Here is a 7484-nt window from a genome sequence, read left to right on the forward strand (position 1 = left end):
TCTTCTCCTATCATATGTAACATAAATAATGAATGTTTGAGTTTCATTACTTTAATCATTGTTAGACCACAAATATGATATACATAAGTATATGTTTATTTTACGTATTAGGATATTAGAACTCATGGGGTACGGCATTATTTTCTTGAGTAAGAAGGAAATGAAATGAATACTGAGAGGTAAAAAACTTTCAGGAAACTGAAACGTGAAGTCTATAAATGAAAAAATGCATCTGATAATGTAAGATCAGCCAACCTTGCCATTCGTTACCTTTCTGTAATTGAGTGTTCAGAGGAAATCGCCATTAATGTAAATCATGGCAAGTTATTGTCCCATGTCGACTATTCGGTTGCCATCTTAGATTTCCAAAATTAATTGCCATTCGTTATAACCTAAGATCTCGATATCATACTAAGATAAATGTGATAGATTTACACACACACACGCACACACACATGCATATTACATACATATATATATATATATATATATATATACATATATATTATATATTAATATATAGATATATATATAATATATCATATATATATATATATATATTATATATATATATATATATATATATATATTCCAAACCCAAAGGGTACTATAGTAGGCAGGAGAAGGGCGCAGGAGCATATATACATCCAGTAGATACATTTATTGCCAACGTTTTCTCGACCCATGGTCACATCATCAGGACATCTATATAAAAAAGGTGCATCCGAACACATAATTGAAAACACACACGCAAAAATATATAAGAAGAGATAAACTTAAACACTGAATCACACTTAAATACATTTACATATTAAAAAACAATAAAACCTAAAATGACCTTTACAAAAACTTAACTCAGTAAAAGGCAAAAAAAAAAAAAAAAAAAAAAAATAACTTAAAATGAAGAGCAAAAAGGCGCACCTCTCAAAATGGCAGAGAAAAACACACGAAAAGAATAATACACAACTTGAGAACAGAAAAAAAGGCAGTGAAATATAAACAAACAATCCAGTTATGGTATGAATAGGGGAACAGTCGATGATTGACAATTTAACGTGGGTACAATTCTTTTTTATGTTTAGACTTTCTAAGAGAAGCAGTTCTCCATTATGCCGTGGCATAGCAACAGACACCATAAAATCACACCACCGGCGTAACTCTGCGCTAGCCTTTGTGATAAATATATTATATTATATATATATAATTATATATATATATATATATATATATAATATAATATATATATATACATATACTATATAATATATATATATATATATATATATATATATATATATATATATATTTATCACAAAGGCTAGTTTTGGCCTTGCCGAAAAAAAATAAAACAACCTGGTAATGTCAACCTTAATTAACTTCTGGCATCTGCCTTAGAAAATCTCTGCAACTGGGATCTCTACTGCTATTTTCAAAGTAATTATATCTGGTGCTTGACCAAACTCCAAGGTATCAAAAATAGAACCTTTATTTCCCCTCAAAAAGTAACATAATAAAAAAAAAGTTTATTAATCGAAAAACTAGCAAAAAGAAGTCATCTCATACCGTCTCCTACCAAGATGAATTAATTCACATAGTTATTAATACTCCCCTAACTCAGTAATGTCAACAGCTCAGTCAATAAAAGTTAGAATTCCCATTTTAGTGACGTTGAATTGACCTGAAGGAAAATAAATCAATATCTTCAAAAATATAAAATAAAAAAGATTAGTGATCATAAAATAGTGGGAATGAAAATAAAAAGTGTTTCTGTACACATGAAAAAAAGAAAGTTAACCAGAAACTCAATGTCTTCTCAATGCACTTCGTCTTCTCTTGGGGGCACCTGTAAATTGTTCAATGTTCAACAAAAGTCTTGTAGCTTCCAACACTAATTAGGTTTTTCTTTTTACCTCATAAGTAGATCTTGTGCGTCTCCCCTTGGGCTTTCCTCAGTGGCAATCGCTAAATGAATGTGCCATCTGATGCCCGACTTACTCATTCACTATCGGGATATTTTGCACTTTTTCACGAGCCCTGATAGGCGTACAAATGCACGCATGCTAGTCTTCTCACAGTTCTAATGTTCATGTGTACAAACACTAAATCCTTCTAGAAGGTTCTTTGCATACTTGTGTGTCGTCACTATCAGGTTCACGTACTGCACTCGCTAGGTCAGTTTGCACACGCACTCACGTCTCCATGATTTGATATGTTTACTTTGTCAGCAACTCCTGAACATTCACCCAAAATATTTGCTGATTCAAAACACACGGCTGCTTGTTGAACCCTCCAATCGCTTCTTGATAGAATTAGTTACTTTCTACACTCAAACTCCTAATCACCATCTGTAGGGCAGTTAATGTGACTTGGCTACCACCCTCACGTTTCCCCTGGGACATGCTAGACCGGCCAGTGGTTCATAGTTCCACGTACCTTATCTTGCCACGTGAGTCACACGATTTCCGACACTGGTTTCATCCTACCCAGTCAGTTGCACCCAAGTTTAACTGTCCTGGTTATGCACATTATTTCCATCATGATGTCCTCTTTGTCGCTTTCTAGTGGAGAAACCGTAGCTGCTTCCTGCGTTGTTGGTACTCGAATATTCCGAGATTCCTTTTCAAGTGCCTCCCGCACACGCCTCGTAGAAGTATTGTAGATCCTCCTGTTTAGCCCTTGAAACCATTAAGAGACATGTCCACACATGCCATCGAAGATTTTGTTATTTCTTATAGTAGTAGCAAGTCAGAATCCACATCACTTATGATGAAGACCATAACTCTTGCACAGCAGATCCTTAAGCAGTTTCCGCTGTTACCCTTCTGGAATTCTCTTAAATCATCGTGTGTCACTGTTTCATCAAGTGCAAGTTATAACTTACACCCTGACAAATCTATGTTCTTTAGAATGAAAACCGTACTTTCACACATATATCTGTCATGAACTAACACACACCCAGCCTCATAGTCATTTAATATGAATTGAAATTCCTCATTCAAAATGAACATTGTCTCTATCTACTGACCCCTTATAAGCCCTGGAAAAAGACTTGATATCTATACAACTGATCTCCCATTAATATGATGTCTGAACCCCTATCCATATGCTATGTATTCCCCCAAAAAATAAATTCTACAACACTCTTAAAAGCAACACATCACTACAAAAAACACCTGTGTAAAAAACCTATTAACATCACTTAATTAAGGTTACAAATTTCCTCTAATAAAAATTCAGACTCTTTCACAATTTTACCAAACATAGTTTACACCACCAAAGCAAAAAAATTATTACCGTCACAACCAGGTCAGTTGCAATCCATGCATGAATGACCTCCTTAATTCCTCATAATGGAACATCATCACCTAAAATGCTAGAAAGAAGAAAACCCCTATATATATTTAAATTCCAAAGAAAAAACATAAAAAATAGTCTCATTTAGGCCACCTCTCAACGTCATTGGTACCACATAACCTATTTATTCCAAAATCAATAAACACCCACATTCCCAATGTCTAACTAACCTCACAAAATCTCAGACACCCTTAACCTAATAAATAGGCACTAATACCACAAACCCCTAATCAGAACCAGTAGCAGAAAATCTACCCCCCCCCCCCCCATTATATTGCCACCAAAATAAAACACCCAGCACAAGGCTGAATACGCCAAGCAACTCTGTTACCACCAACCGATACAACACCAAAGAAAATCATATCTGCAGGATATAATCTCATTAAACCACTAATCATAAATTACCATCCATAGATCATCAAAGTAACACCTGTGAATAGAACATCATAAAAAAAATAAATTCTACAGCACTCCTATAAGCAACACATCACTACGCAAAACACCTGTGTAAAACTCCTATTAACATTACTTAATTAAGGTTAAAATTTCCTCTAATAAAAATTCAGACTCTTTCACAATTTTACCAAACATAGTTTGCAGCACCAAAGCAAAGAAATTATTACCGTCACAACCAGGTCAGTTGCAACCAATGCATGAATGACCTTAATTCCTCATAATGGAACATCATCATCTAAAATGCTAGAAAGAAGAAAACCCCTATATATATGTAATTTCCAAAGAAAAACATAAAAAAATAGTCTCATTTAGGCCACCTCTCAACGTCATTGGTACCACATAACCTATTTATTCCTAAATCAACAAACACCCACATTCCCACTGTCTAACTAACCTCACAAAATCTCAGACACCCTTAACCTAATAAATAGGCACTAATACCACAAAATCCTAATCAGAACCAGTAGCAGAAAATCTACCCCCCATTATATTGCCACCAAAATAAAACACCCAGCACAAGGCTGAATACACCAAGCAACACTGTTACCACCAAACGATACAACACCAAAGAAAATCACCTCTGCAGGATATAATCTCAATAAACCACTAATCATAAGTTACCATCCATAGATCATCAAAGTAACACCTGTAAATAGAACATCATAAAGCTGCAAACCGCTGAAAAACCATGAAACCTCAATGAACCTGTACCACTGATCACTACTCCATTGGTTCTCAAAATCGTACATCATCACCATCAAAACCCCACATAATACCACAAAGTCTATCACTCATCCAGCTAGTAACACCATAGCATCCATTATACAAGATATCAACCATTATTACCCCAAAGAAAAACTCCAAGAATGCCTCCAAACTCCACACTACTTTCTTGCACTGTTTAACTAAAATTATCCCATTATTACAACAATTTCCTCAGATATTTACGCCGAATCTCAGCATTTGTACAGAATAAGAAAAATAGTTAAAGAAAAGTTATGTTAAATAAGACTAACCAAAGAAGAAACAAGATAAAAGGAAACCTAAAACTCTACAGATCTATGTTTCCATATTTCACCATCCATATGTGAAAAATAGAGAGAACAATATGCATATTAGCATACAAATTTCTCTTTACAATTTCATCGTCTTTTTTATCATGGCAGACCTGTTTTCTCATCCAATACTAAAATCCTATTTCATCTCTTTTCTTCAATAACCCTAAAAGGACCCTCAAATCTTGGACCTAGCTTATAGTTTTATTAATTCAAGAATACATTGTGCCTCAACAGCAACTTTCACATCTAATGATTCCTCATTGCTTTCTCCACCATTTCTCACGTCTTTGACTCGAGAATACAGCTGAAAGAGGCATGTCTCTCTTTTGCCGAAGAGATTAATGACTTAATGGTATCTTCCTCACGGGAAGATACAGGCAAAAAATCAAATGTGCCTCATGCCTGGCGACCAAATAATGCTTCACAGGGAGACATTTTAATAGAATTACTGACCATAATACTAACTCTATGCCGAACTGTATCAATGTAGCTTTCAGTTTGCTCATTCACGCAACCCATTAGCTTCTGGTATGTATGGAAGGATTGTTACTTTCTGTATTCCCATAACTTCTGGCAGACACTCTAAGGTTTTATTTACAACCCCCCTACCATTATCAATCAATAAAACTTCGGCTACCCAATAACGATATATAAATCCATTGAAGAATGCCACAGACACTTCTGCAGCTTTAATGGAAAAATGTCCACTAGCCTTGTTAGTTCATCTATTACTATCAACAAGTAGGCTACCTGTAGCCATTCATAGAAATTCCCCAAGATATCCATGTGTATTCTTAAAAAATGTCTACTGGAGATCGGATATGCCCCTAATTTGCAAGAAATCTCCATTGCAGGTTTGCAAGCATTGTACACTGTACACTTTTTCACAAAATTTTCCATGTTTGCCCACATATTGTTCCAATAGTTTATATTACTTATGTCACTGTAAGTCTTTTCCACGCCCAAATGTGGGACTTTCGGAATCACGATCTGTGTCATATCCTCTATTTTCACTCGTCCTTAACCTATATTTAATTTTACTAACCAACAGACTACCATCTAATTCCAAACTTGAAAAAGGCAACTTATAACCTTTCCTGACTAATTCAACTCTAAGGCACATTTTTGAGTCCTCTAAAATTTCATCCTCATCTTGCCTATGCTCTTTCAAACTAATATCCCACTGTATAGAATCACTAGTAACCACCCCAACTTGAAACCCTCCGTATCATAGAAACTTCTAGTAAGTGTATCTGCTACCACATTATGTCTGCCCCCAATGTATTTGATCTTTAAATAAAAATCTCTAATTATTATGAACCTTTGCACTTTTAGGCAACAGATCTGGCTTATTAAAAAGATCCAACAATGGTTTGTAGTCGGTAAGAACTTCTTTATTCGCCACTAACAACATTTTAAAATGAACCAAGCTTGATACTACAATGAAGGTTTCATTATCTACAGTTGTCATTAACCTTTCATTGCTACCCTTTGTCTTAAATTTCCTGCAATAATAACCTATTGGATGGAATCTACCTTCGAATTTCTTCATAGGCAGGCACCTATTGTATCCTAACTGGCATCTGTCACTAATGTGAAAGGTAGACTGAAATTTGGAAATTTCAGGACTGGGGGATTCATTAAAGCACCATTAACTGTCTGAAAAGCTATCTGCTTCGGCTCCCCCTAAGAAAACTGAATATCCTCCAGCAACACATCTGTTAAAGTACCTGACAAGATAAAAAACAAACCTCCACAAATCATCTGAAAGACTCTGCCATCCACAAGAAGGACCTGACTTGTTTCTTTGTCTTAGGGACAGGAAAATCTGCAATTGCCTTGACTTTATCGTCATTTACTCTAACTCCCTCTTTGGATATGACATGACCTAAATATGCAATTTGCTTCTTTAAGCAGTCGCAATTGGCTAAATTAATTTTCACACAAATACATAATTCCCTAATTACTAATGTAAAACTGTGTTCACTAACATCATAAAAGTTATAGGGCACCCTGATAAGCCAAATGTCATCCTTGTAAACTCGAAGTGCCCTTTGGGCAATGATAATGCGATAAATTCCCGACTATCTTCGTTTAGCGCAACCTGCACAAATCCCTACATGAGGTCCATGTGAAAATATAAATTACGTCCTCGAATATCAACAAAAAGGTCTGGGATGCGGGCGACCGTACCTGATAATGGTTAGGACTTGTATTTTTATTCAATTTACAGAAATCTACACAGACCCAGACAGAACCATCTTTCTTGGGCACAGCTAGGATTGGAAAGTTGTATGAAGACGAACTGGCCTAAAACTCCATCCTCCTTCCATTTGCTAACATCTTTCTCTACCTTTTCCCTGATTTTAAAAGGTATTCAGTATGCTGGAACAAAGTGTTTGGTCCCATCTTCCAGGTTTTCCTTGTGTTCCTACAACTTAGTCAGCCTTAACTTATCCACTTCAGAAACCACTGTATCCCCAAATTCTGACAGACCCTCTCATGAAACTTATATATGCTCTCTGTAGCCTGCATTGGCTAAATGGTTCCTAAAAAATTTCCTTCTCATTTTCATTTCTACTTCTGAAAACTCAGTTTTCCCCTCTACAATAGCCA

This window comes from Macrobrachium nipponense, chromosome 33 (assembly GCF_015104395.2).
Source record: "Macrobrachium nipponense isolate FS-2020 chromosome 33, ASM1510439v2, whole genome shotgun sequence".
NCBI lineage: Eukaryota > Metazoa > Arthropoda > Malacostraca > Decapoda > Palaemonidae > Macrobrachium > Macrobrachium nipponense.